The sequence below is a fragment of the Giraffa tippelskirchi genome, chromosome 3, assembly GCF_054371585.1.
Source record: "Giraffa tippelskirchi isolate mGirTip1 chromosome 3, T2T-mGirTip1v1.2.pri, whole genome shotgun sequence".
Lineage (NCBI taxonomy): Eukaryota > Metazoa > Chordata > Mammalia > Artiodactyla > Giraffidae > Giraffa > Giraffa tippelskirchi.
The window spans coordinates 162414644-162436399 of NC_137277.1; the positions used below are offsets into that span (position 1 = coordinate 162414644).

General features: G+C 45.1%; 1 long non-coding RNA gene and 1 other non-coding gene across 2 annotated transcripts; one reads left to right on the plus strand and one right to left on the minus strand.

Moving 5' to 3' along the window:
* Window positions 1-4414: 4414 nt before the first annotated feature.
* On the plus strand, window positions 4415-21614 carry LOC145541551 (uncharacterized). Its single transcript, XR_014079106.1, has 4 exons — window positions 4415-4533; window positions 14525-14662; window positions 18527-18662; window positions 20020-21614. It is a non-coding gene; the product is annotated as an uncharacterized LOC145541551 (long non-coding RNA).
* Window positions 12408-12480, minus strand: TRNAG-CCC (transfer RNA glycine (anticodon CCC)). Its single transcript has one exon. It is a non-coding gene; the product is annotated as a tRNA-Gly (tRNA).
* Window positions 21615-21756: the final 142 nt, after the last annotated feature.

Sequence of the window (21756 nt, forward strand, 5' to 3'; positions counted from 1 at the left end):
AATGAACATTGGGCTGCATGTATCTTTTTGAATTATTGTTTTCCCTGGATATATACCCAGGAGTGGGATTGCTGGATCATATGGTAGCTCTATTTTTAGTTTTTTAAAGATCTTCCCTACCGTTCTCCATAGCAGCTGTACCAATTTACGTTCTCACCAGCAGTGTAGGAGGTTTTTCTTCAGACCCTCTCCAGCATGTATTGTTTGTAGACTTTTTGATAATGGCCATTCTGACTGGTGTGAGATGGTACTTCACTGTAGTTTTGATTTGCATTTCTCCAATAGTTAGTGATGCTGAGCATTTTTTCATTGCTTTTTGGCCATCTGTAAGTCTTCTTTGGAGAAATGTCTATTTAGATCTTCTGACCATTTTTGATTGGGTTGGTTTGTTTTGTTGAGCTGCATGAGCTCTCTGTATCCATATATTCTGGAGATTAATCCCTGTCAGTCCCTTCATTTACAAATATTTCACCCCATTCTGTAGGTTGTCTTTTTGTTTTGTTTATGGTTTCCTTTGCTGGACCCATTCTTATGATAAGTTGGATGGAATTATCTGATTAGCTTAGGCCAATCAGGACTCAGATTTGGAGTTCAGGTTGGGTCATGCTCCACCCTGGTGGCTCAGATGGTAAAGTGTCTGCCTACAATGCTGGAGACCCGGGTTCAATCCCTGGGTTGGGAAGATCTCCTGGAGAAGGAAATGGCAACCCACTCCAGTATTCTTGCCTGGAAAATTCCATGGACGGAGGAGCCTGTTAGGCTACCGTCTATGGGATCTCAAAGAGTCGGAGACAACTGAACGACTTCATGCTCCACCCAAATTACAAGTGCTGCAAAACAAAGAAGGCAGAGTGATGCATTGGTGGCTCTGTGCATGGCTTCATAACGCATGGATTAGACAGTACCTCCCAGCCAGATGAGCATCTGGAATAGGCTCCCATTTCAAGAAGTAGCCTTGCTGTGTTCTCCTCCCTCTGGTTCAGAGCAAATCATGCTTCCCTCTGGTGAGCAGAGATCATAGATTTCAGGCAGTGTGGAATTAGGGAAAGAACTCTTGAATTTGCACTTCTAGGTATCTGTTCAAAGGAATGAAGTCAGGATCTTGAAGAGTTATCTGCATTCCCATTCTCATTGCAGCATTGTTCACAATAGCCAAGCTATGGAAACAACCACACAGTGTCTGTCAAGAAATGAATGGATCAAGAAAATGAATATATTTACAATGGCCACCTGATGTGAAGTATTGACACATTAGAAAAGACCCTGGTGCTGGGCAAGATTGAAGGCAGGAGGAGAAGGGGGCTGTTGACAGGATGAGATGGTTGGATAGCACGATTTGATGGACACGAGTTTGAGCAAGCTCTGGGAGTTGGTGATGGACAGGGAAGCCTGGTGTGTTGCAGTCCATGGGGTCGCAAAGAGTTGGACACGACTGAGTGACTAACCACACAGAGAAATAGAGAGCAAGATGATGGTTTTCAGGGGCTCGGGGTGGAGTGGGGGAAATGGGGTGATGTTGGTTTAAGGGCATAGATTTCAGTTATAAGATGAGTAAATTCTGGGAAGCTAATGTAAAGCATGGTGACTATGAAAAGGAAGAGTTAGTCACTCAGTTGTGTATGACTCTGCCACCCCATGAACTGTAGCCTGCCAGACTCCTCTGTCCATTGGATTCTCCAGGCAAGAACACTGGAGTGGGTTGCTATTCTCTTCTCCAGGGGATCTTCCCGACCCAGAGATCAAACCCAGGTCTCCTGCATTGCAGGCAGATGCTTTACTGCAATCCTCGTGTGAGTCACCAGGGAAGCCCTCTAATATTGTATTGTGTACTTAAAATTTGCTAAAAGAATAATAGATCTTAGGTGTTCTCACCACACACACTACACACATGCACGAATGGTAACATGTGAAGGGATGGATATGTTTAATAGCTTGATTGTGGTAATCATTACACATCTACTTATATCAAAACACTATAGTGTACACCTTAAATACATACCTTTTTTTTTTTTTTTGTCAATCATACTTCAGTAAAGTTGGGGGAAAAAGATGATTCTGTGTGAGCTACTTGCAAGCAGATTTAAGATCAGTGCTGTTGTAGTAAATGAATGTGAGGAGCACACTGTAAAACTTGTGAATAGTGTTTAAACATACGTGTATGAAAGATATTTTCAATTCTAAAAAAAACACATTGAGGTTAACCTCTCTGCTTGATTCCTGACCATGTACATTATCTTGAACATATAACCTTATTTCACTATTACTGTTTCCTAACTTTGAAGAAAAACGAGGCCAACCTTACCCTTTTCACAGGCTGATGTGACAATCAGATGAGACTGTATAAGTGAAAATGCTTTTCATTCTGGTCAGGACAATATCCATGAAAAAGATAGCTGCTATTTAAAGTCTGTGGGCTTTAACATCTTGAAGGCTTAACATGCAAGTCTTTCCCAGATTTTAAATAGGAAATAGGGGAATGGGAAGTGGAAAGAAAGATAAATTGGGCAGGGTAATTCAGGAAGGTCATGAGAAAAGGCTCTTGAGCTTTAAAAATGAGGAGAAAGGTAATGGGTATTAAAGCTAGAGTACAGAATAGAATTTCTTGTCCAAAGCAGTAATTTCAAAGGCAAATCATCCTAGTTTCTTACTGACATATAAAATCACCTCTTGGTCTCCCCCACTGGGTCCCCCACCACCACCCCTCTGAACTCCTTTCCCTCTAGCCCCCACTCCCCACAAATAATTCTTAAGCTGCTCCTACTATCTTTCCCATCACTTTTCCGGTGCCTTGGCTCCTTGTCCTCTAGGCAACTTGGAAAGGATCGCCAGTCATCGGTCCTTAATAGTCGAGGGAAAAAGGAATGGAATTATGTTCCAACAGGTTCCCAGGGCTCAGGCCTCTGGTTCATGCCTCCCTCCAACCTGGGATTCCAGCATCCATCATTCTTGACAGTTGCTTGCATGGGGAGGCCTCTTCCAAGTCTGTAAATCCCAGGTGCTCCAACAGGGAGGGCAACTTGCCTGCAGCCTATCAACACATCTTGATGGCTATCTTGACGTAAACAGCTGCAACACTGAAGGCGCATCTACATGTAAATTAGATGTTACCCAGCCAGCCTAAAGGTGGTTGTTGCAACAGTGCACCCTATCGTGTCCCCTTCTGCCTCATCACCACCACGCCAAAAATGCTACAGCATGATTTTGTACTATCGCACATAAAATGATATACTAAAGGACAGCATCAACCCTTCCAGGCCCCCTGGGTTGTCCTGAAACTTGGATTCTTGTAGATGTGGAAACAACTAAAGATGTTACCTTGCTCATTCTTCTATTTCTAGGCAAATCTATCCATTCAGATAATCTCAGGAAGGGGTTTGTATAGGCCTTGCCCTAGAAATTACCATAGAAGGAGTTGTTGTAGTGTCCTTGGGTCACCTATTCTAGTGCTTTTCAACCTGACATTTTGGTAAAACTTCACAATTATGAGAACACGTGTATCAGCTGCTCAAGATCCATTTTCTCGTTTTTTCTGAAAACACCACCCTGATTTCACAGGGTGGAATTACCTGTGGGTGCAGTGTGTGTGTGTTCACTCAGTCGTATCTGACTCTTTGTGACGCCATGAACTGTGGCCAGCCAGGCTCCTCTGTCCACGGAATTTCCCAGGCAAAAATACTGGAGTGAGTTGCCATTTCCTCCTCCAGGGGATCTTCCTGACCCAGGGATTGAACCTGTGTCTCTTGCATCTCCTGCATGGACAGCCAGATTCTTTACCAACTGCGCCACCTAGGAAGTGGGTGCAGGCTTGGTCTCAGTAAAGTCCTGTCCTGGTCTAACCAAGAGGTGGGTCCATGCCCCAGGCTAGTGGACTTTCTCTCCTGAGACTTAGCGGAGATTAGTGAGCTGGATGAGCCATGCTGGTGGAGCCCATTCCAGAGGGGCTCCTGGCACACTGGGCTTCTTCACTGCCCCACACTTGCCCTGACCCACTCAGGACCCAGCCTTCCTGAACCTGGCCTCCAGTTTTTCCTCTGATCTTGGGAGCCACCTATGTCAGCCCCCAAAGTAATCCCTAATCCCCTGGTGAATTATCTTTGTGTGGTTCAGGTGCAGCTGGATGGGAGCTGGGTACCCTCTCCTTTAGCCCAATAGCTCTGCCGTCCCCTTAGGTGGCTTGAGTCCCTGGCCTCGCTCTGTGTTCTTGGAGCCTTGGGCAGCCATCCAGCTCTCAGGTGCGAATACACACACTTTTCAGATTTTCAGCCTTTGTTCATTGCCAAGGCCGTTTCAGGGTGGCACCCACATAAACCCTGAGTCCCTTCTCTCCTGCCACCTGCCACTTTACCAGCAGGAGTGTTAGCCTTGGGTCAAATTTTAGCGAGAGATCATCTGACCTGGTTTTCTCATTCTCCAGATGAGGGAATGGAGGCCTAAGAAAGATCAGGGAGTTTGTCAAGATCACAGAGTTAGCAGTGATTCGTCTTTTTCGGAAAACTGAAGAAATGAATCAGGAATCCTGGAGAACACTGGCAGGTGGGTTTGTGTTATTTCGATGAGAGTCTCTAGCCCCAGCAGCCACGAGAGACAGCAGAATGGGTTCTCGGGATGTTATGGCTTGGCTATCAACCAGGGTGTACGTACTATGATAATTCAGAACATCTGTCCAGCATGAGATGGACATTTCCAGAGATGCTTGTGTAACGTCTTTCCAAGTGTCTGTTAATAGAACAGGTTCTTTGGGAAACCTGGGAGGTGTGGTCAGATGGAGGTTGGAGGGTTGCCAGATGGTGAGACAGTGGGAGGGATTTGCTTGTGGATGAGGAAGGGGGGATGAGAAAAATCCCTGAAGTCCCCACAAACCCCCAGATTCTACAAATCTCCCTAAGCTGGGACTCAATCCAGTCCTGGAGTTGTTTTGTTATTTGCTTATTTGATTTTCAGCTAGGGCATGCTGCCTCTTCCCAGGCCATTAGGGCCATCAAAGGTCACCATGGCCATCCTTCCACCTCTTCACTCCTGCAAAGCTGACCGAAGTCTTATCATGATGGGAAATATCCCAGGGAGGCAAATTCATTCTCTCTGGATCCCATGCTTTGGTTTCACATGCTTTAGATTAGGAAGTTCCTCCCAGTGTTATCCCTGGGTGTGGATTTCATTCTTTCCTTCTTTGTTGGTCATTTGTGAAAATGAAAATCATATTAACTAATTTGTGAAACATTTACTGAGCCCTATGGTGTAACACTGTGCTAAACTAAAGGGATATCGAGATGGACGAGTCAGAGTTCATATGTTCTTCAGCTCCAGTTGTCCACATGCTGCCAGGCCAGGATGCCAGGTTTCAGATTCAGGTCACTGGCCCACCCTCCCACCCCCCGCTGACCCCCAGCTGCCCCCTCCCCGCGCCCCAGTACAGGATTCAGTTACAGCCGTGGCCCCTGCAGGGTTTGCTTACATTTGGGGATTACCGTCCCCCCAATTCCCTTTTTTTCTTGGGGTTGTTCTTTGGAGCACAAGTAGTCCAGGTGATTGTGGTCAGTGAGATGCCTTCGGAGTCTGAGACATTTTCCCCTCCTTTCTCACAATTGCTGACGAGAGATCATACTCCTTCCATTTATGAATTTGCTGCTCATTGAAATGTAAGTTTTTCTAAAGAGAGGATTCAGATATGTTCTGATCAGTTGCAACTGATGTCTATAAAATTGGTAATGAAATAAGATGCTTTCTTATTTTCATATAATTAAAAAAGTTACCCCTGATCACTACAGAAAAACCGGGATATAGAGAAAATGCATAAATAAAGAAACAAAAGTCACCCATGTTCTTAAAACCCAGAGACAACTGTGGTTGAAGTTTTGTCCTAGTTTCTAGCAGGCATATTGCTTAGTTTACTGAGAGTATAAAAGCAAAATCTCTCAGCAAGTTGTTAGGCCAGTTACTAGCTTTGTGTTCTTCTACAAATGACTAAAATTTTTTTGCCTCAGTTACCTCATCTGTAAAATGGGGATAATTGTGGTGGCTATGCTATAAGGCTGTGATGAAGATTTAGTGAGTTGATACATATAAAGTACTTAGAGCACTGCCTGGTATAAAGAAAGTGTTCAAAAAATGACAATTGTTAGTAGTATTATTATTATGGCTGTTGGGTTTCCCAGGAGGTGCTAGTGGTAGAGAACCCATGTGGGTTTGATCCCTGGGTCAGGAAGATACCCTGAAGGAGGGTACAGCAACCCACTCCAGTATCCTTGCCTGGAGAAACCCAAGGACAGAGGAGCCTGGTGGGCTACGGTCCACAGGGTCGCAAAGAGTTGGACATGACTGAAGTGACTTAGCATGCATTATGGATGTTTTGTTTTCGTAACTCACGAATAGCTAAGGCTCCCTCGGTTGCCTTCATGGTTGTTGTTCTGTGCTCTCTGGAGGCCAGTCCTTGTGGTCCCAGGTCCTATCCAATGCCAGTTCCTAAATCATTGCTAAGCAAAGTAGATTGTTCCAGAATATCTAGGGAAATGATGGAGGTGTTTACATCACACTCTGCAGCAAATTCTGCCCCTTTCTGTAGACTTTAAACATCTGTGAGCTCTCTCCAAAGTTTAATCCTGGTGGAAATTGTCCCATTTTCTCTTCTCTCTCTTTCCCAAGAAACTCATCTTCAGCCTCTCTAGCCACCTGGCACTTAATCCTCCCACCACCCCCTCAAAGTCTCACCAGCTTACAAAGCTAGCAGCTGCAGTCAATAGAACTGAAGAGCCAAATCCTGACCAAGCCGGGGCCTCATTTCATCCAGCCCTGTGTGGGTCAACTTACACACATGGATACACTTAGAGCAAAGTGTCTAGGTAGACCCCCAAACAGGAGTCTTCCTTCTTACACTGTTTGGTGTCTTGTTCTTTTTTTTCTGTTCACTTGCTAATGTATTGTGAGCACTTCCTATTACATGATGGTACATCCATGGGGCAAAATTAGATGGTCATTAAAAATATTCTTAGAAGTTCTTTTATGCAGGTTTATTGTTTTGTTTTGTTTTTAATAGGGAGGAGGCTGGAGGCTGCAGGCGCTGGAGGTAAGAGGCTAGCCAATAAGGCCACCAGCAAGTGAGGTTCTGTGCTCACATTCACAGACCTCTTGCTTGTTCACTTGCTCAGTTACTTCAGTCATGTCTAACTCTTTGTGACTCCATAGACTGTAGCCCACCAGGATCCTCTGTTCATGGGGATTCTCCAGTCGAGAATACTGGAGTGGGTTGCCATGCCCTACTCCAGGGGATCTTCCCAACCCAGGGATCGAATCCACGTCTCTTTATGTCTCCTGCACTGGCAGGCAGGTTCTTTACCACTAGCACCACCGGGGAAGCCTTGTAAGCTGGCTTAATCACACCTGCTTCGTCATCATCAATCCCTTCCTGAATGCTCTCAAGACCAGGGATTGGAACATGTTTTTGTAGCTTTCTGGCAACTTCTCTTCCTTATCCTCTGCCTGTCTTTCCTCTTCTTCCCACCCTTAAAAATGGCAGTCCTCAGGATTCTCCCTGGGCTGTCTTTCATCTCCTGTCCGTGTGGTCCCCCAGGGCACCTTCCCTATTACAGAGCCTTCAGTCATCATTCACTTGCCTAGGATCATTTCTCTCAGCTCCAAATCTCTGCATTGGGTCCTGACCGCTCTACTTGGCTTTCTCCCAGACCCCAGTCAATGTATTCAAAGCGGAATTCATCATTTCTGCCCCAAACTTGCCCCCTGTCTGGTTCTCTGTTTCTGCCCCAAACTTGCCCCCTGTCTGGTTCTCTGTTTCTGTCCATGCCATTCTGCTCGCCTGCTCCTCAAGCTAGAGACCATCTGTATCTTCTCTTTCTGCTTGCCTCCCATGTCCAATCATTGGAGTCAGGGTTTCATAAAATTTTTTGTAATCAATCCAAACTACTACTCTGTATTCCAAATTGTATTCATAGTCTGTCTTTAATATCAAAATGCTTAGAAAAAATGAAGCATAGGAGATGGTAGATGGCAGCGGTTTTTGTCTGTTGGTGTTTTCAGCATCAGTGACAGAGTTGCTGTTGATTGCTACTGAAACCAAGACTCTTTCCTTTTTTCTAACAGAATTCAGTTTCGTTCAGATTTCCGCTTCCTCTCCTGCTTCAGAGGGCCATTCCAAATAGTCTAAGGCACCAATTCTCCAAGTCCCTGAGACCCTTCCAGGGGGTCTGGAAGGTCAAAACTATTTTTATTCTAAGCCATTATTTGCCTTTTCACTCTCATTCTTTTATGAGTATACGCTAGACTTTTCCAGAGGCTAACTGTCATGTGATATTGCAATAGATTGAATGCAGAAGCAGATATGAGAACCCAGCTGTCTTCTATTAACTAGAAATTAAAGGGATTTGCAAAAATGTGGAACACTGCCACACTTCTCGCTAAGCTTTAACAAGAAGTTTTCTTTAATAGCAAATACGTTATGTTCACATGTAATGAGTTTATTATTATTGTTTTAAAATAAGCTGACAAATGTTTTAAAAACTTTCCAGTGTTAATTTATAATACAATACACATCAATACCTTTAATCCACCTAAACACAAGCTCTCTGGTGTCCAGTTTTAGAATATTAAAGGGGTCCCAAGTGGAAAAATAATTGAGAACCACTGTTCTAACTTGGTGACAGCTTTTGGTTATGTAAGTGACCCAAATTAGCCCAATCAGATTAGATCATGGAAAGATTTACATTCCATGTCTGGGGCAGAGATTTCTCTGCTTCCTCTTGTTGGGTGTGAAAATTTTTAGTCTCCATTGCCACTGGTAGGGTGTTGCAAGTATGCTGAAGTGACCTTGTCTGAAGCCACCCTCTGCTCTTCCTGTGATATGAGAAGGTAAATCTCCATACTGCTGGATCCAGTTTGAGTTGGATTCTCCATTATTTGCCTCTGAAAGCCCGTTCACTGATACTTACCAATGATACCAATTCTACATCCAGTTCTGGTGTGTGTGTGTGTGTGTGTGTGTCTTTCTTCCAATACCACCAATTAACCAAATTCTGATACTACCTGGAGAGATTAATAGCATCACATCCCACAGGTTAAGGATTCAATCCCACAAAACTGTCCTCCTCGAACCACTCCCCACCCCTACTTCAGATGCCATTGTACCTGTGCTTCTGACTGATGGGCTATGATTGAAGGTTCCAGTGGCTCCTCCCTTGGTTCAATTAATTTGCTAGAGTGACTCACAGAACTCAGAGGAACATTTTACTTACTAGATCACTGGTTTCTTACCAAAAAATACCAGGAGTAGCCACGTGGAGAAGGTGCACAGGGCAAGGTGTGGGGAAGTGACTTGGAGCGTCCATTTCCTTTCCTTGTGGTCCTCTCCCTGCAGCAACACATGTTCACCATCCTCAAAGCTCTCTGAATGCTGTTCTTTTGAGTTTCTATGGAGGCTTCATTATGTAGGTGTGATTGATTACATCATTGGCCATTGGTGAGCGCTTCGACTTCCAGCCTCTCTCAATTCCCCTGAGGCCAAGGAGGTGGGACTAAAAGTTTCAACCTTCTAATCACCTTGTTGGTTCTCCAGGCAACCCGCCCCTATGCTTAAGTGCTGTCCAGAAGTCACTGAAGACATCTTTATGGCTTTTATCTCTTGGGAAATGTCAAGGGTTTAGGGGGGGGTCTGTGCCAGAAACATGAACAAAGACCAAATATATATTTATTATCAGAAATCACAATGTCATAGTTAGAAAATGAGGAGTTGGCACCCCCTCCTCCCTCTCCCCCATTGGTCCTAAACTTTGGAAGATGTTTTACTGTTGTATATAATCTATAAACGGTTTCCCAGGTGGCGCTAGTGGTAAAGAACCCTCCTGTCAATGCAGGAGATGTAAGAGACACAGGTTCCCGGGTTGGGAAGATCCCCTGGAGTGGGGCATGGCAACCCACTCTAGTATTCTTGCCTGGAGAATCCCCATGGACAGAGGAGCCTGGTGGGCTATAGTCCATGGGGGTCACAAAGAGTCGGACACGACTGAAGCCACTTAGCATGCACGTATAACCTATAAACTGCCGTATTAGATGAACACAGAGGTTTCTCCAAACGTGAGAAACCATCTAGAAGGAAGAAGGGGCTGAGAAGGATGGGATAGCAGAGAATTGAAGCTGTACAACGTAGAAGGTTTACTGCACATAGATGTTCCAGTGCACAGGGAGAGGCAGGTCAGAAGTAGGGATGCCATAGAAATCGCAGACCTGGAGTGTCCTTTGAGAGCCAGACTCCTCAAAGCTGCATCCCTTACCCTTCCCCACTCCTAGTCCCCACCTCTCCCTCCCCTAGCTCTCTTCTTTGTAAACCGCACTGTCAACATCTGTTTGGCTGAACTGACTCAGGGTGACAGCTGTGAAAGTTTACTCCATTGCCTGGCAAGGGGTGGACTAAACCTCACAGTCCTGGGACAAAGGAGTGTGTTCTACCCCCGATATCCAACACCCCCAAACTGAGAACAAAGAGGCATGGATGGGGCAAGAGTCACCTGTGGCAGCTTGGTGACTGTCCCCGGTACCTTTTCCTTCTGTTGGCAGTTGTGCTAGTCTCTTTGTTGTTGCTTTATTCAGGACTTTCAAAGGATCTTGCAGATAAGTTTGGGTGCAATGGGTGGGATGCAAACATGGTAGAGACATTGCTTCCATACTTTTGAAAAAAGCATTCTTGCCTGTTTAAAATTAGCTTGGTGTCATGGGGCAATAACTGATACCTTCCTTTCTTTTTTTTCTTCTGAATTACAGCTTTTTTGAACTTTTTATTTTATATTGGAGTATAGCCAATTAGCAATGTTGTGAGAGTCTCAGGTGGACAGCAAAAGACTCAGTCATACACATAAATGTATGCATCCATTCTCCCCCAACCCCCCTCCGATCCAGGGTGCCACATAACATTGAGCAGAGTTCCCTGTGCTATACAGTAGGACCTTGTTGGTTATACATATTTTAAATATAGCAGTGTGTACATGTCCATCTCAAACTTCCTAACTGTCCCTTCTCCCCATTCTTCCCCTCTGACAGCTGGAAGTACATGTGTTAGTCGCTCAGTTGCGTGCAACTCTTTGCCATCCCATGGACAGTAGCCTGCCACGCTCCTCTGTCCATGGAATTCTCCAGATGAGAATACTGGAGTGGGTAGCCATTCCCCTTCTCCAAGGGATCTTCCCAATCCAGGGATCAAACCTGGTCTCTGCATTGCAGGCAGATTCTTTACCATCTGAGCCACCAGGGAAGCCCATAAGTTCATTCTCTAAGCCTGTAAAGTCTCTTTCTGTTTTGTAAATAAATTCATTTGTATCATGTCTTTTTAGATTTCTTTCTTCACAGGACACTTTTTAGCCACAGCAGATATTTCCTGGCAGTGTGGGAGTGACTATCTGCAGATTTACAGGTATTTCTTGGGTTGGAAATCTCAAAGTGAAGCTGTAGAGAAGCTGAAAAACATTTGTTTGACTTACATCTTCTTTTTGGTGGGCAGCAGAGTGGGAAAGGAAGCAGGAAAAGAGCTTGGGGGCCTTAAAGAACAAACTGGACTTTTCTCTAATAAATTGCAAGTAGGATACTGAAAGTCTTTCTTGTTACAAAGAGATTAAAGCTGGATAGAAGCTCCTTGAACTTTTTTTTTGGTTACAAAATAAAAAACCACTAGGAAGACACAAAGCACACTAGAGTTGGGATAAGCCCTGGGGAGACTTTATGACCAAGTTAGGATAATCAAAAAGAGTTTAATTTACTCAATTCTGGAGTAAAACCAAGGCTGCATTCAGCAATTTTTGAAGCCAGTTAAAGGTCAGTGAATGAGATGCCCAGTTGTGTTTAAATGTTTGCTTCTATTTATTCATGTCTTACTTTGTATTCTAAATCACATACTTTCTTTTTTAACTAAAAACAAAAAAAAAGATAACCATCATGCCTAATTGTTTTATCATAGCTTTTAATTTTTAAAAAGCACAAGGAATGAAAAAAACATTTCCTAATCTTCAGTATTTACTTTTTTACTCTCAGGGGTCCTCAAAGCCAAAGAGAGTGTCTGCTAGTGAATTAGAATAAAACCACAGGATAATTACTTTCTGGGCTACCAACGCAACATGAGTTGCTTTCTGTTGTGAGAATGCTGAAAAGTTGCCACAAAATTAAACCAATTAAGATAATAAGGGGAGAAAGAGAAGATTGCATTTATTTCCATCTGATTTAACTTATTAATTTCTCAGGGGAGAAAGATTCCCTGCTGTTAACCTCTAGGTTTTAACCCATGAACCCCTTTTGTTCTCAAGATGTACTTGGGATTTAATTCATACCCCAAAGCCTGAGCCCTTTCAGTTGACTAAAATGGCTCTGATCTTTTTTTTTTTTTTCTTTTTGGTTGTGCCCCACAGCATATAGGAACTTCGTTCCCCAACCAGGGATTGAACCTGTGTCCTCTGCAGTGGGAGCGCAGAGTCTTAACCACTGGACCACTAGGGAATTCCCCCTCTGATCTTTAGGAAGTAGGTTTGAGGAATGAAGAGTCAGTGAACAAATCAGTTAGTCAACAGATTTGCTTTGGAGCTCCTACTGTGTGCCAAGCATGTTTTACAGTCTGGGTACTCAGTGTGAACTGGAGAAGGCAATGGCACCCCACTCCAGTACTCTTGCCTGGAAAATCCCATGAATGGAGGAGCCTGGCGGGCTGCAGTCCATGGGGTCACTGAGTCGGACACGACTGAGCGACTCCACTTTCACTTTTCCCTTTCATGCCCTGGAGAAGGAAATGGCAACCCACTCCAGTACTCTTGCCTGGAGAATCCCAGGGACGGGGGAGCCTGGTGGGCTGCCGTCTATGGGGTCGCACAGAGTCGGACATGACTGACGCGACTTAGCAGTAGCACTCAGTGTGAACAAGTCAGAACTCCTGACCGCCGTAGTCTTACACTCTAATGGGGGAAAACACATAATAAACACACAAATAAATAAAGCAACAAAGTAACTGATAAGAGCTACAAAAAAGATAGAATAGGGAAATATGATAGCAAGTCACTTCCGGAAGCTAGGACAGCAAGTGCAAAGGTCCTGGGGCATGGATACACTTGATGTGTTTGAGAGAAAGAAGTCCTGCATGATTGAGCGCTGAAGGGGAGAAAGAATACAGTGTTATACCCATCTCTTCCTTTACTACTTCATTGTGTAAATTTACTACTTCATTGTGCCCTGTGCAGCTAAAATCTTCCAAACTGTTCTCTGTCTAGTAAGCAGGGAAGCTTACTGTAAAGACAAATGCCTGGGAGGGATTTGTTGAATCTCACGCCAGCTCCTACTGTTGGTGCTGGCCAAAGGCTAGAGAAACTGGTGTCTAGTTCCTTGGGGGCAGCAGTCCTCAACCTTTTTGGCACCAGGGACCGGTTTTGTGGAAGACAGTTTTTCCAGGGATGTGGCGAGTGTGGGTTAGGGGGTGGGTTAGGGTTAGGGTTCAGGCAGTAATGTGAGCAATGGGGAGCGATGACGCAGAGCAGCAGATGAAACTTCATTTGCTTGCCCGCTGCTCACCTCCTATGTGCGGACCAGCATGGGTCCTCGGCCCGGGGGTTGGGGACCCCTTCCTTAGGGAATACAGTTTGCTCGCTAGGTTTAGGTTTTGGTACAACCATAATTACATTGTTAGGGATGGTCAGTTCTAAATAGGTTCTCCCATTTCTAGTTGCCAAAAGTGAAAACCACTCCAACTAGTACAGGCTGAAAAGGATTTTTAAAGAAGTATAGATATTGGGGCTTCCCTGGTCGTTCAGCGGTAAAGCAACCGGCTTCAATGCAGGAGACATAGACGAGACGGGTTTGATCTCTGGGTAGGGAAGCTGCCTTGGAGAAGAAATGGCAACCCACTCCAGTATTCTTGCCTGGGGAATCCCATGCACAGAGGAGCCTGGTGGGCCACAGTCCATGGGGTCTCAAAGAGTTGGACACGACTGAGCATGCACACATGCAGGGCATGCATAGATACATCACGGGCCAAGCGGAATGGCTGAAGAAAAAGATGCTAGGCTGAGCTTTCAGGAATGACGCCTAAACCACACTGCAGAATTGCACCCCCATGGGAACTGCTGCCTCTTCTGTGGTTAGAAAGTTAGCGTCGCCACAGCCGGCTGCTCTCACCCCGCCCCTGCCTTTGCTCCAGTCTGCTGCAGTTGAAGATACATCCCACACTGATCCTCTCTTCCTTCATAATTTGATTTCAAATCAAAGTCTTAAATGAGTGTATATGGTTAATAGGTCCCAAGTTGCATCCCCAACCTTAGCTGCTTGGACATCTGAGAAATGCAATTTCTGGGTTTTTAGCCTCTACAGTGGAGGAAGGTCAGCTAGAAGCTGGCATGGTTACTAGGAAGGTAATCTACTGAAACTACCACCCAGCTCAGCTTGGGTTGATGCCATCTGCATTCCAGAATTTGGGGCTCATTCCGGTGACTCCAGCAATTTTCTCTCCTGCACACAAGCCTGGGTCAGATGTAAAACAACAAGCAATTTTCCTTTTCAGATCCTGCATTCAGGGCTGTGTGCCCCTAGGCAAGATATGATCTGGGGCTGGGCTGGTTTCGCCTGACATGGATTTGGAGGTGCTTGGGGGTAAAGCTCATCCAAAGAGTGACATTTAGACTCTGAGCCCAAAGAGTGGGTAAGTCATGGTTATTTTTGCTCATTTTTACAGCTACAATATCAGCATAGAAGTTTACATGTAGTAGGCACCCAGTAAATATTTACTGAGTAAATAAATGAAAGAAAATAGAGTGAGGAATGGTTAGGCATTAAATGCTAAGCAAATTCATTTGAGTCTCTGTGTGTTTAACAAATGCTAGTAATGCTTGATATGTGCCAGGCACTGTTCTAAGTGCTTCACAAATATTAACTTCTTTAATTCTCATAACTACTCTATGAGATATGCACTATTCTTAATCCCATTCTAAAGCTTAGATACAGAGAAGTTCTGTTACTTGCCCAAGGTTATACAGATAAGAAGCAGTGGGGCCAGGGACTGGTTGCCCCAAATATCTTCTGTTGTTGTAAGACTTATCTATTATTGATTTGGCCCCTATATATAGTCCTACATGCCTGCATGTGATAATATGAAAGTAAACATTTGCGATAAGTACATACATACAAGGGTTTGTTGCTGTTAAAGCATTGAAATCCACCTGTCTTGATTCTCTCTTTATACTGCCTCCCAGCCCCTTTCATTCTCCTCTGGGCTGGGCCTACTCAGGTCTCCCTCCCTTCGTCCCTCCTCCATTTCTGTACTGAACTGCATTTTGGTGTTATTTCAGCTCCCATTGAGTCAGGTGGGCCCTTGGGTCCCCTGCTGAGCTATATAAGAGGTGATTCCTGCTTGAACGAATCCCAACATGATGGTAGGTCCTAGAGTGGAACCTACTGTCCCCTTGGTTCAGTCCAGAGTCAGAGACTTCTGACTGACTTGACTACTGTGGCATCCTTGAGCTCTGTGGCCTCTTCTGGAAATGCTGGGGAGGCCATAGCACCAGCACACAGCATCCTGCCTCCGCACCATCCATGGGGTCCATCTGCCAACCTCCTCCTTGCCTGGTTTATTTTAGGGTAGTGGATGTCTTGGAAAGACGGAGCTGCAATGTTGTCAAAACTCTCCTGGCCCAGGAGAGCAGGGTATTTGCAAATGCTTTGGAGAGCTGACTCTTCTTACTGGGGCAGCGTGGATTGTTTGCAAAACACCTAGATACTCTGCTAGCATTCCTCCTGAGAGCATGGGGGTGTGGCGGAGAGCGTTCTCTTTGTCAGTACAAACAACAGGGTCAGGGGAGTGGGGGTAGGGAGGAAGGGTATGCTGTTCAGAATTTATCCCATCCATCCCCTGCTTTTGAGCAGTCGGCTCTTCCCAAGCTTAGATAGACCTCTTGAGGCACCTTGCTTCCACGAATGCACCTGGCCATGGGGAAGTCCTCTTGGTATCTACCTATAGGCATTCCTGCTTCAGGACTACCCTCTGTTTTCCATGGAAAGTCTAACCCAAATGTACTTCAGATATCCACGGAAAGCCACCCATTTTCACTGCTCCTGACAAAGACTTTCCCATACTGTGGGGGGATCAAGGCTCCCTGTGCCCAAGTAGCAAGAGCATCTCTGTGGACTCGCTGCGGGCCCAGCGGGTTCTGACCCCTTTAGCTCTTGACCTTCCACTCTCTGAGTCACAGGACCCTGCTTCGTCTTGGAGCATATTTTTTCCCTTGAGTTTTTTGGGTTTTTTTTTTCCTCCCTTTAGTGTTTACATGAACTGGTTGAACCCATCACGTGGTGAATCTGTGTTTATATTTGCAGAAGCGCTGCCTAGGGAAGTTCTGTTTGGATAGAGGTCACCCCATCCCTGGGGCTTGGCTGCAGCCCTGCACTGTGTTTCAGCAGTAGTAACTGAGCTCACAGCAGGGACCACCCTCCCCCCTCTTCACTTCTCTCTTTATCTCAGGTTCCAGGATCCTGGTCCCGGTGGCTCCATGCCTCCCAGTGGAGGAAGAGGAGGCAGACGCAGGGGAGAGTGGGGCAACCTCCCTCCCTTCTCTTTCTCAACTCGACCCAGAGTTTTCCCAGACTTGTCTGTCTCCTTTCTTAGAACTTAACTGTCCTCCATGGTCTTAGAGGTAGGCTTGAGTTGGTGGAGTAGATGGTAGAGTCTAAAGATGGGTTGCTGTCTTGCCAACCTTCCTTCTACTGGGCTGATGGTGCAGTCAGCATTCGAGGATAGTTGAGACCATGGACTTTGGAGTCAGACAGAACTTGGCTGGAATCGTGCCTTTGCCAGTTGCTAGTTGTGTGGCCTTGGACAATACCTCTAAAGCTATTTCATTATCTTAAATGACTATAATAGTCCTTCTTCCTGAAGACTGTCAGGAGGATTAATTTAGGGCATGCATATAAAATGTTTTTAATTATTATGATGATAGCTATCATAGCAGTTAGAACTGGCAACTTTCCTTCATCCCCATTTTTCTCTTCTATTAGAGCAGTGTTTCCCAAGTTTTCTCATTATTACTCCCCTATGTGGCCTTTCTGGGCTTCTCAGGTGGCGCTAGTGGTAAAGAACCTGCCTGCCAATGCAGGAGATGTAAGAGATGCATGTTCGATACCTGGGTTGGGAAGATTCCTTGGAGGAGAGCATGGCAACCCTCTCCAGTATTCTTGCCTGGAGAATCCCACAGACTGAGGAGCCAGACAGACTACAGTCCAAAGTCTTGCACAGTCAGACGTGACTGAAACAACTTAGCATACACGCATGCAAGTAGTCTTTTTAAGCATTGGTTTTTTCATCATTTCTTCTCCTTTGCTGTATACTCTGTATATTTTCATATACTTTAACTTTTTGAAGGCCAAATCATTGTAATATCTAAGGTATCTTTAATCCCCCTAAGAACTAATGTTCGCAGTGATACATCCCCGGTTGAGAATGCACGTATTAGAGAGAGAGTCTGCTATCTGGGGAGTCATGTAGGTTATTATTGAAGTTTTTGACTTGATGGAGTAACACATATATCCCAGTGTAGCTGTTTTGTGGACATGGCTGTCCGTGGGAGAGAGCCCCTAAGAAACCAAATGCTTGTTGCACAACAGTGGGTACCCATTGACCATAAGGGTAGAGCTAGAGATCTTATCCACTGTGGTTTGTATAGTACCCTTTTTCCTCCTCTCCTGCACTTAATGTTTGCCTTGAGGACAGCTCTCCCTGCTAGAAGAACTGCAGGATCCATATTCACTGCTTGAGGGACTGGAGCCCATTTTTCTACAGTCTTTGAGACTCAGTGATGACCAACACACTGATGTTGACCACATGGCCTCATCTGTAGCTGTACATGCACGTGTGCATGCTCAGTTGCTATAGCTGTGTCTGACTCTTTGTGACACAGTGGACTGTAGCTTGCCAGGCGCCTCTGTCCATGGGGTTCTCCAGGCAAGAATATTGAAGTGGGTTGCCATGCCCTCCTGTAGGGGATCTTCCTGACCCAGGGATTGAACTGGAGTCTTCTGCATTGCAGGCGGATTCTTTACCACTAAGCTACCAGGGAAGCCCCCATAGCTGTACATGAGACTGTAAACCATAGGAATGATTTAGGGAGCTGGCATCTCTTTGTATGCAAAGGAAAGAAAGGTTCCTGAAGAAGAATAGCATTTAAGACACAGAGACTTGAAGAAGTGGTGTTTAAAGGCCATGTGAATAACCTGAGTGCAGAGGGGTCCACTTAGGGGTGAGGCAAAGCTGCTTTTTCTATTTGTGTAGACCAGGCCCTGCACAAGGAGGCATTACACTGTTATGTGAATGGTGCTCCCTGGAGATGTGCAATATATGGCAGACCTGCACAGATGAGCTCTTTCTTGTGGAAGCCTAACTGTTAGATGCTGTCCCTTGGGAACTGAAAGAGAGACTCCATGTTCATAGTTCACGCAAAGTCTGACCAGTCTAAATGACCATTTCCTTTTGAATTTTCCCTAATTCTTCAACAAAGCCATGTGCATGTAATTGCAGTGTGGAGTGCTATTGGGGTGGCCAAGAAAGAAGAGAGAGACGTGTTGTCCCATCTTGATTCGCCCTGGGTTCCAGTAGAAGATGGATAATGACGTCCTGGATGGAATGTGGTTCCAGATCCATAGGGTGACCAGAGGTAAAGCTGGTGGCAGAGTATCCTGAAAGGATATACACACAAAATAATGTTTGATCCTGCAAATACCTACTTAGGTCAAGCTCTCCTGAGAAGGGAGGTAGAGTTGGGGTAAGCCCTGAGTTATGGTTCTCTGCTGAAGGCTTGCTATATGCCGGACAGGCTGAGAAGTGCTTAGATTTATATCCTTGGTCCACAGCATGGATGATGATGATACCTAGTATTTAGCTTCTAGATTAAAAACATCTTTCCCCCCATTCTAGCTTGGCAGTGTTAGTATTAGTCCCATCTAGCTCTGACATCTTAGAGAATCTGCCTGAGAGAATGTTCAGTCAGTTCTGCTTCAAGTGGATGCATTTGTTAACATCTTTCCTAAAAAAAAAATGTTGCTTATGAGGAAGAGGAGCTTGATGTCTGAGAGGGACAAAGGTAGAGAAAAGGAAACTTTGAGGCACGGAACACAAACGCTTACATCTTGGGCTCTGCCTGGAGCAGAAGCGTTCTTAAACTTTTCCTCCAACATCACCACCCTAAGCTTTTAACCTTTCTGGTTCCAACTGTTTGGATGTCGTTTCTCTTTCTTTATTTCTTGGCCAGTTGCCCCTTTCCTGAGAATTTCCCTAGAGACTTGATGTTCTGCTCTGCAGCACGCTTTGCCACCTGCTGCAGGGGAAATAATCCTCACTCTAAAGCAAGATGCATTTGGCACTGTTTATGGGAGAGGACGGAGGGCTTACACGCTGGTGATGTGAATGTAAACATGGAGTAACACAGATAAGCCTAGGGCTAGATTCAAAACACTGTGGTTGCAATCCTGGCTCCAGCTTGAACTTTGGAGAAACCATTTAGGCTGACTAAACCTGGATGCCTTCATCTCAGAAGGAGGAATTTTTGAGATGAGCTTTGAGATTCTTTTTTCCAACTACTGGTATGTTATGACTTAAAAAAAATTTTGTTGAAAGAATCACCAACTACTTCTCCCTGCAGTGCTGAGCCTCCCCAACCACTTAGGGCTTGCAACGACAGTTTTCCAAATGAGGCTCTTAGTGGCTCTGCAAGCTGGAGGATGACGTTGGCTTTTTTCTTTGCTTTGGCTTGGGCTTTTTATGAGACCTAAACTATCCGCTTCACCCCTCATCTCCCACTCCCTGCTTCATCCTTAGTCAGGAGGGCACTTCCCCTGAGCAGCTGGATGAGGGGCCTGAGAACTCAGACACCGAAGGCAGAAGCCAAGTTGGGAATGGGTCTTCTAAAGAAAAGAGGTGGTGGGGACCGATTATTAATGGTATCAGTCAGTTCCCCAAATTGCCAGTGATAACTGCATAACGGTGAAATATTCTCCTTTTTCCTCTCATCCTAGGCCTTTAGGCAACTAATCTTGCAAAGAAGAACCTCTTTTCCAAACTGTGATCACCCCCATCTTTATTTTATTTTTATATTTTAAATTTATTTTTTGGCTGCACCACGCAACTTGTGGGATCTTAGTTCTCCTACCAGGGATTGAACCCAGACCCATAGCAATGAAAGTACTGAGTCTTAGCCGCTGGACCACCAGGGAACTGCCACCATCTTTATTCTTCCTTGAACTCTGTGGGTCATGGCAAAACTGTGTCAGGGCAACTGGTGGCTTGCACCATGAGGACTCCATAGAGCTGAGGTCCTTTATACTTGGACCCAGCTGGTGACAGCTGACACCTCTCTGTAGACTGGAGAGTGAGGATGGTCTGGCTGTTGGTGTTCCATCCCCACCCTATGGACCAACCAGGGAGTTGAGAGGCAGGATGTGTCAACCCTACGAGCTAAAGTTGGAAGCTTCTCTGTTCCTTCTCCCACATGGACCTTCACCTCTCCAATAGTTATTCCCCCACAAAGCAGTGTCTGCTTCTTCACCTAAGGTGCACCTCTTTTTTTGTTAAATCAACACCCTTCTGCTTCAGACATCTCACCAAGCTCCTTTCCTGGATTTCTGTCTAAAGAATAAGAGGGTAGAAACTAAGGACTTGTGAAACAGGATACCCTCACCTGGCTAAAAGTTATGTATGCCAACAAGTCTTCAATTCCTGAGGAAAAGCAGTATTTTTAAGACTCCCTCTACGCCGCCTTCTTGGAGCATGCCCAGTCTATGAAAAAAGGAGAAAGAGAGGGCATGGATGTTTAGGAGGTGGGAAGGTATGTTCTAGGAAATGAGAATGCATATGAACTTAATTTACAGTGGAAAATACGAACTGAAGAAAGGGTCCATTAAAAACCTTCAAATACTAAATCCTCTTGGTAAGAGGAGCCACATTTTGTGCATCTCTTGGAACCCAGAAGGGAGTGACCACAATCCACCCTGGACAGGGAACTTTAATCCACTTTAGAGTATAATCATCTTAATGGTCAGCATGATTGCCTTCACAGCTTCAATGTTCATTGCTTTCCTCTTATTTTATTCGGACTGTAAAGCAGTGGAGAAGATGGTGCCTTCCATATTGTGTTTGGAAGTAGCCTTTCATGAGCTTAAACACACAAACCAAAGATCTCTTTGGTCTTCTGCCCCTTTTTAAAATTACCTTGAACCCCTTCAACAACCAGTCCTCAAATTGGGCTCCATTCCATAAGAAGCCAGGATGGGAAGAGTATGTCACAACATGGAAAACTGCTTGTGATAAAATGATAGGAAGGAGAAGATGTCACAGGACTGAAAAAGTGTGAATTGGTTGACTGTTGTTCAGTTGCTCAGTCATGTCCAACCTTTGTGACCCCATGGACTGTAGCCCACCAGGCTCCTCTGTCCATGGGATTTCTCAGGCAAGAATACTGGAGTGGGTTGCCATTTCATCCTCCAGGGAATCTTCCTGACCCAGAGACCAACCTGGGTCTCCTGCATTGCAGGCAGATTCTTCACCGTCTGAGCCACCAGTGAAGCCTGAATTGGATGATATTTACATGTATTGTCAAAAAAACTAAAAGAAATATACCTCAAGTACTACCCATGATGAAATTATGAAAAAAATTTTTCTCTCTGTTTCCCAAAAGTTTCAAAATGTATCTTTTGCAGAGTGTATATCAGTTGGAGGGGGCGTTGGGTTGTATCAGTCATTCAGCCTGGTTATTG